The sequence below is a fragment of the Drosophila bipectinata genome, unplaced genomic scaffold (genome assembly GCF_030179905.1).
Source record: "Drosophila bipectinata strain 14024-0381.07 unplaced genomic scaffold, DbipHiC1v2 scaffold_23, whole genome shotgun sequence".
NCBI lineage: Eukaryota > Metazoa > Arthropoda > Insecta > Diptera > Drosophilidae > Drosophila > Drosophila bipectinata.
The window spans coordinates 72,501-82,066 of record NW_027222876.1 but is presented as its reverse complement, the minus strand read 5'-3'; the positions used below and the strand labels follow the sequence as shown (position 1 = coordinate 82,066).

Below are 9,566 nucleotides of genomic sequence, written 5' to 3'. Positions count from 1 at the left end.
CAATGGTATGCGTAGAAGTGTTTGGCGTAAGCCTGCATGGAGCTGCTATTGGTACAGATCTTGGTGGTAGTAGCAAATAATCGAATGAGACCTTGGAGGACTGAAGTGGAGAAGGGTTTCGTGTGAACAGTGGTTGATCACGAGTTAGTCGGTCCTAAGTTCAAGGCGAAAGCCGAAAATTTTCAAGTAAAAATAAATATTACAATTATTGTGAAAATTATATACTTGAATAATTTTGAACGAAAGGGAATACGGTTCCAATTCCGTAACCTGTTGAGTATCCGTTTGTTATTAAATATGGGCCTCGTGCTCATCCTGGCAACAGGAACGACCATAAAGAAGCCGCGTCGAGAGATATCGGAAGAGTTTTCTTTTCTGTTTATAGTCGTACTACCATGGAAGTCTTTCGCAGAGAGATATGGTAGATGGGCTAGAAGAGCATGACATATACTGTTGTGTCGATATTTTCTCCTCGGACCTTGAAAATTTATGGTGGGGATACGCAAACTTCTCAACAGGCCGTACCAATATCCGCAGCTGGTCTCCAAGGTGAAGAGTCTCTAGTCGATAGAATAATGTAGGTAAGGGAAGTCGGCAAATTAGATCCGTAACTTCGGGATAAGGATTGGCTCTGAAGATTGAGATAGTCGGGCTTGATTGGAGAACAACAATATGGTTTATGTGCTCGTTCTGGGTAAATAGAGTTATAATCATTTATGGTTGTAACTTGTTCCCCGGATAGTTTAGTTACGTATCCAATTGTGGAACTTTCTTGCTAAAATTTTTAAGAATACTAGTTGGGTCAAACCAATTAGTTCTTATTAATTATAACGATTATCAATTAACAATCAATTCAGAACTGGCACGGACTTGGGGAATCCGACTGTCTAATTAAAACAAAGCATTGTGATGGCCCTAGCGGGTGTTGACACAATGTGATTTCTGCCCAGTGCTCTGAATGTCAAAGTGAAGAAATTCAAGTAAGCGCGGGTCAACGGCGGGAGTAACTATGACTCTCTTAAGGTAGCCAAATGCCTCGTCATCTAATTAGTGACGCGCATGAATGGATTAACGAGATTCCTTCTGTCCCTATCTACTATCTAGCGAAACCACAGCCAAGGGAACGGGCTTGGAATAATTAGCGGGGAAAGAAGACCCTTTTGAGCTTGACTCTAATCTGGCAGTGTAAGGAGACATAAGAGGTGTAGAATAAGTGGGAGATATTAGACTTCGGTTTGGTATCGACAATGAAATACCACTACTCTTATTGTTTCCTTACTTACTTGATTAATGGAACGTGTATCATTTCCTAGCCATTATACGGATATATTTATTATATCTTATGGTATTGGGTTTTGATGCAAGCTTCTTGATCAAAGTATCACGAGTTTGTTATATAATCGCAAACAAATTCTTTAATGAGAGATGCATTCATGTATTATCGATTTGAAAATTTGGTATAACTCCAATTACTCAGGTATGATCCAATTCAAGGACATTGCCAGGTAGGGAGTTTGACTGGGGCGGTACATCTCTCAAATAATAACGGAGGTGTCCCAAGGCCAGCTCAGTGCGGACAGAAACCACACATAGAGCAAAAGGGCAAATGCTGACTTGATCTCGGTGTTCAGTACACACAGGGACAGCAAAAGCTCGGCCTATCGATCCTTTTGGTTTAAAGAGTTTTTAACAAGAGGTGTCAGAAAAGTTACCATAGGGATAACTGGCTTGTGGCGGCCAAGCGTTCATAGCGACGTCGCTTTTTGATCCTTCGATGTCGGCTCTTCCTATCATTGTGAAGCAAAATTCACCAAGCGTTGGATTGTTCACCCATGCAAGGGAACGTGAGCTGGGTTTAGACCGTCGTGAGACAGGTTAGTTTTACCCTACTAATGACAAAACGTTGTTGCGACAGCATTCCTGCGTAGTACGAGAGGAACCGCAGGTACGGACCAATGGCACAATACTTGTTCGAGCGAACAGTGGTATGACGCTACGTCCGTTGGATTATGCCTGAACGCCTCTAAGGTCGTATCCGTGCTGGACTGCAATGATAAATAAGGGGCAATTTGCATTGTATGGCTTCTAAACCATTTAAAGTTTATTATTTATATTTTAAACGACAATGGATGTGATGCCAATGTAATTTGTAACATAGTAAATTGGGAGGATCTTTGATCACCTGATGCCATGCTAGTTACATATGAAAACATTATTTAATACAATGACAAAGCCTAGAATCAATTGTAAACGACTTTTGTAACGGGCAAGGTGTTGTAAGTGGTTGAGCAGCTGCCATACTGCGATCCACTGAAGCTTATCCTTTGCTTGATGATTCGAAATATAAAAAAAATGTAAATATGCATGTGTAAATATGTATATTTAGTATAAAAAATCTTTATATGCTATATCTAAGAAAGCATATAAGGATTTATCACGGGTTGTCCACGTTTCCCTACTAATTGTGGCCTACTAACTGTTTCGTCATCTTATTAGTGACGTGAAAAATGAAAATAATATTTTTCATTTATATTGTTATAAGTCTTAAACCTTAAGACGGCGGGAGTTGAATTACTTTCGTTTAGGTAGCCAAATGCCTCGTCATCTTATTAGTGACGTGAAAAATGAAAATAATATTTTTCATTTATATTGTTATAAGTCTTAAACCTTATAACGGCGGAAGATGAATTACTTTCTTTTAGGTAGCCAAATGCCTCGTCATCTTATTAGTGACGTGAAAAATGAAAATAATATTTTTCATTTATATTGTTATAAGTCTTAAACTTTAAGACGGCGGGAGTTGAATTACTTTCGCATAGGTAGCCAAATGCCTCGTCATCTTATTAGTGACGCGCATGATTCAATTCAAGAGATTCCTTCTGTCCCTATTTAAAACCTCACGGATATTAAAAATATTAAACATATATTGTTATAAGTCTTAAACCTTAAGACGGCGGGAGTTGAATTACTTTCGCATAGGTAGCCAAATGCCTCGTCATCTTATTAGTGACGCGCATGATTCAATTCAAGAGATTCCTTCTGTCCCTATTTAAAACCTCACGGATATTAAAAATATTAAACATATATTGTTATAAGTCTTAAACCTTAAGACGGCGGGAGTTGAATTACTTTCGCATAGGTAGCCAAATGCCTCGTCATCTTATTAGTGACGTGAAAAATGAAAATAATATTTTTCATTTATATTGTTATAAGTCTTAAACTTTAAGACGGCGGGAGTTGAATTACTTTCGCATAGGTAGCCAAATGCCTCGTCATCTTATTAGTGACGTGAAAAATGAAAATAATATTTTTCATTTATATTGTTATAAGTCTTAAACCTTATAACGGCGGAAGATGAATTACTTTCGTTTAGGTAGCCAAATGCCTCGTCATCTTAATAGTGACGTGAAAAATGAAAATAATATTTTTCATTTATATTGTTATAAGTCTTAAACTTTAAGACGGCGGGAGTTGAATTACTTTCGCATAGGTAGCCAAATGCCTCGTCATCTTATTAGTGACGTGAAAAATGAAAATAATATTTTTCATTTATATTGTTATAAGTCTTAAACCTTATAACGGCGGAAGATGAATTACTTTCGTTTAGGTAGCCAAATGCCTCGTCATCTTATTAGTGACGTGAAAAATGAAAATAATATTTTCATTTATATTGTTATAAGTCTTAAACTTTAAGACGGCGGGAGTTGAATTACTTTCGCATAGGTAGCCAAATGCCTTGTCATCTTATTAGTGACGCGCATGATTCAATTCAAGAGATTCCTTCTGTCCCTATTTAAAACCTCACGGATATTAAAAATATTAAACATATATTGTTATAAGTCTTAAACCTTAAGACGGCGGGAGTTGAATTACTTTCGCATAGGTAGCCAAATGCCTCGTCATCTTATTAGTGACGCGCATGATTCAATTCAAGAGATTCCTTCTGTCCCTATTTAAAACCTCACGGATATTAAAAATATTAAACATATATTGTTATAAGTCTTAAACCTTAAGACGGCGGGAGTTGAATTACTTTCGCATAGGTAGCCAAATGCCTCGTCATCTTATTAGTGACGCGCATGATTCAATTCAAGAGATTCCTTCTGTCCCTATTTAAAACCTCACGGATATTAAAAATATTAAACATATATTGTTATAAGTCTTAAACCTTAAGACGGCGGGAGTTGAATTACTTTCGCATAGGTAGCCAAATGCCTTGTCATCTTATTAGTGACGCGCATGATTCAATTCAAGAGATTCCTTCTGTCCCTATTTAAAACCTCACGGATATTAAAAATATTAAACATATATTGTTATAAGTCTTAAACCTTAAGACGGCGGGAGTTGAATTACTTTCGCATAGGTAGCCAAATGCCTCGTCATCTTATTAGTGACGCGCATGATTCAATTCAAGAGATTCCTTCTGTCCCTATTTAAAACCTCACGGATATTAAAAATATTAAACATATATTGTTATAAGTCTTAAACCTTAAGACGGCGGGAGTTGAATTACTTTCGCATAGGTAGCCAAATGCCTCGTCATCTTATTAGTGACGCGCATGATTCAATTCAAGAGATTCCTTCTGTCCCTATTTAAAACCTCACGGATATTAAAAATATTAAACATATATTGTTATAAGTCTTAAACCTTAAGACGGCGGGAGTTGAATTACTTTCGCATAGGTAGCCAAATGCCTCGTCATCTTATTAGTGACGCGCATGATTCAATTCAAGAGATTCCTTCTGTCCCTATTTAAAACCTCACGGATATTAAAAATATTAAACATATATTGTTATAAGTCTTAAACCTTAAGACGGCGGGAGTTGAATTACTTTCGCATAGGTAGCCAAATGCCTCGTCATCTTATTAGTGACGCGCATGATTCAATTCAAGAGATTCCTTCTGTCCCTATTTAAAAACTCACGAATATTAAAAATATTAAAAATATTTTCATATGGATATGCAATCGTATGGATATCCAAATATGTGTGGGAAAGTCGTACTTCCTATACGATAAATGACCGGATTGACGAAACCGTGTTCAAAAAGGTATATAGGGTAGGTGGTGTTCGGCCTACCAATATAATATTAAAATAATATTATATTAAACAGAAGATCGCCAGTATTAATATATAAGCATATGGTTATGAATACATATGCATATAACATATATGAAAATATATGAATATATAAAAAAAAATATATATGAATATGAAAATATTTATATGTATATGGAATATATGGTAGGTGATGATGTTAGCCTACCATATAATATATAATATAATAATTTAATTATATTATATTAAATATGGAAATATTAAAAATATATTAAAAATATTAAAAATATTTTCATATGGATATGCAATCGTATGGATATCCAAATATGTGTGGGAAAGTCATACTTCCCATACAATAAATGACCGGATTGACGAAACCGTGTTCAAAAAGGTATATAGGGTAGGTGGTGTTCAGCCTGCCAATATAATATTAAAATAATATTATATTAAACAGAAGACCGCCAGTATTAATATATGAGCATATGGTTATGAATACATATGCATATAACATATATGAAAATATATGAATATAAAAAAATATATATGGATATGAAAATATTTATATGTATATGAAATATATGGTAGGTGATGAGGATAGCCTACCATATAATATATAATATAATAATTTAATTATATTATATTAAATATGGAAATATTAAAAATATATTAAAAATATTAAAAATATTTTCATATGGATATGCAATCGTATGGATATCCAAATATGTGTGGGAAAGTCATACTTCCCATACAATAAATGACCGGATTGACGAAACCGTGTTCAAAAAGGTATATAGGGTAGGTGGTGTTCGGCCTACCAATATAATATTAAAATAATATTATATTAAACAGAAGACCGCCAGTATTAATATATGAGCATATGGTTATGAATACATATGCATATAACATATATGAAAATATATGAATATAAAAAAATATATATGGATATGAAAATATTTATATGTATATGAAATATATGGTAGGTGATGGTGATAGCCTACCATATAATATATAATATAATAATTTAATTATATTATATTAAATATGGAAATATTAAAAATATATTAAAAATATTAAAAATATTTTCATATGGATATGCAATCGTATGGATATCCAAATATGTGTGGGAAAGTCATACTTCCCATACAATAAATGACCGGATTGACGAAACCGTGTTCAAAAAGGTATATAGGGTAGGTGGTGTTCGGCCTACCAATATAATATTAAAATAATATTATATTAAACAGAAGACCGCCAGTATTAATATATAAGCATATGGTTATGAATACATATGCATATAACATATATGAAAATATATGAATATAAAAAAATATATATGGATATGAAAATATTTATATGTATATGAAATATATGGTAGGTGATGGTGATAGCCTACCATATAATATATAATATAATAATTTAATTATATTATATTAAATATGGAAATATTAAAAATATATTAAAAATATTAAAAATATTTTCATATGGATATGCAATCGTATGGATATCCAAATATGTGTGGGAAAGTCATACTTCCCATACAATAAATGACCGGATTGACGAAACCGTGTTCAAAAAGGTATATAGGGTAGGTGGTGTTCAGCCTGCCAATATAATATTAAAATAATATTATATTAAACAGAAGATCGCCAGTATTAATATATAAGCATATGGTTATGAATACATATGCATATAACATATATGAAAATATATGAATATATAAAAAAAAATATATATGAATATGAAAATATTTATATGTATATGGAATATATGGTAGGTGATGATGTTAGCCTACCATATAATATATAATATAATAATTTAATTATATTATATTAAATATGGAAATATTAAAAATATATTAAAAATATTAAAAATATTTTCATATGGATATGCAATCGTATGGATATCCAAATATGTGTGGGAAAGTCATACTTCCCATACAATAAATGACCGGATTGACGAAACCGTGTTCAAAAAGGTATATAGGGTAGGTGGTGTTCAGCCTGCCAATATAATATTAAAATAATATTATATTAAACAGAAGATCGCCAGTATTAATATATAAGCATATGGTTATGAATACATATGCATATAACATATATGAAAATATATGAATATATAAAAAAAAATATATATGAATATGAAAATATTTATATGTATATGGAATATATGGTAGGTGATGATGTTAGCCTACCATATAATATATAATATAATAATTTAATTATATTATATTAAATATGGAAATATTAAAAATATATTAAAAATATTAAAAATATTTTCATATGGATATGCAATCGTATGGATATCCAAATATGTGTGGGAAAGTCATACTTCCCATACAATAAATGACCGGATTGACGAAACCGTGTTCAAAAAGGTATATAGGGTAGGTGGTGTTCAGCCTGCCAATATAATATTAAAATAATATTATATTAAACAGAAGACCGCCAGTATTAATATATGAGCATATGGTTATGAATACATATGCATATAACATATATGAAAATATATGAATATAAAAAAATATATATGGATATGAAAATATTTATATGTATATGAAATATATGGTAGGTGATGAGGATAGCCTACCATATAATATATAATATAATAATTTAATTATATTATATTAAATATGGAAATATTAAAAATATATTAAAAATATTAAAAATATTTTCATATGGATATGCAATCGTATGGATATCCAAATATGTGTGGGAAAGTCATACTTCCCATACAATAAATGACCGGATTGACGAAACCGTGTTCAAAAAGGTATATAGGGTAGGTGGTGTTCGGCCTACCAATATAATATTAAAATAATATTATATTAAACAGAAGACCGCCAGTATTAATATATGAGCATATGGTTATGAATACATATGCATATAACATATATGAAAATATATGAATATAAAAAAATATATATGGATATGAAAATATTTATATGTATATGAAATATATGGTAGGTGATGGTGATAGCCTACCATATAATATATAATATAATAATTTAATTATATTATATTAAATATGGAAATATTAAAAATATATTAAAAATATTAAAAATATTTTCATATGGATATGCAATCGTATGGATATCCAAATATGTGTGGGAAAGTCATACTTCCCATACAATAAATGACCGGATTGACGAAACCGTGTTCAAAAAGGTATATAGGGTAGGTGGTGTTCGGCCTACCAATATAATATTAAAATAATATTATATTAAACAGAAGACCGCCAGTATTAATATATAAGCATATGGTTATGAATACATATGCATATAACATATATGAAAATATATGAATATAAAAAAATATATATGGATATGAAAATATTTATATGTATATGAAATATATGGTAGGTGATGGTGATAGCCTACCATATAATATATAATATAATAATTTAATTATATTATATTAAATATGGAAATATTAAAAATATATTAAAAATATTAAAAATATTTTCATATGGATATGCAATCGTATGGATATCCAAATATGTGTGGGAAAGTCATACTTCCCATACAATAAATGACCGGATTGACGAAACCGTGTTCAAAAAGGTATATAGGGTAGGTGGTGTTCAGCCTGCCAATATAATATTAAAATAATATTATATTAAACAGAAGACCGCCAGTATTAATATATGAGCATATGGTTATGAATACATATGCATATAACATATATGAAAATATATGAATATAAAAAAATATATATGGATATGAAAATATTTATATGTATATGAAATATATGGTAGGTGATGGGGATAGCCTACCATATAATATATAATATAATAATATTTATTATATTATAATAAATATGGAAATATTAAATTATTTTCATATGGATATGGATATGGATATGGATATGGATATACATATTCATATGGATATACTAAAATATACTGAAATATACCGATGAGTATATTTAGGTGAGGGTAAAAAGGCAAATAAATACCCAGCTTGACGAAAGTGTGTTCAAAAAGGTATATAGGGTAGGTGGTGTCGTCCTACCAATATAGTATATTATTTATATTATATGAATATACTAAAATACCGATGAGTATTTTTAGGTGAGGGAAAGAAGGCAAATAAATACCCAGCTTGACGAAAGTGTGGTCAAAAAGGTATATATGGTAGGTGGTGTAAGCCTATCTATATAATATAACATACTATATTATATATTATATATACACTATATTGTATACTTAGATAATATCGTTGAAGCGTCTACGTCTTATTATAAATTATAATTTGACAAGTTTCCAATTATTATCGTTAATTTCTGGTTCTAGGCAAATAAAAATTTCTTTTTATTATATCCTAGTAAGTATATGGAATTAAATTTAATTTCATATACGTATATGATAATAGTAGTAATATTATTATTATTATTATTGTATAAATAAATATGAATAAACTATATATATGAAAATATATAAATATATGAAAATTAAAAAGTGCTTAGTTTTATATCATATAAAACTAGACTTTTATATACAAAGAAAATAAA

General features: G+C 30.6%; 1 pseudogene; it reads left to right on the top strand.

The window, feature by feature from the left end:
• Nucleotides 1-2,340, top strand: LOC138927370 (large subunit ribosomal RNA; annotated as a pseudogene; the record flags this gene model as incomplete).
• Nucleotides 2,341-9,566: the final 7,226 nt, after the last annotated feature.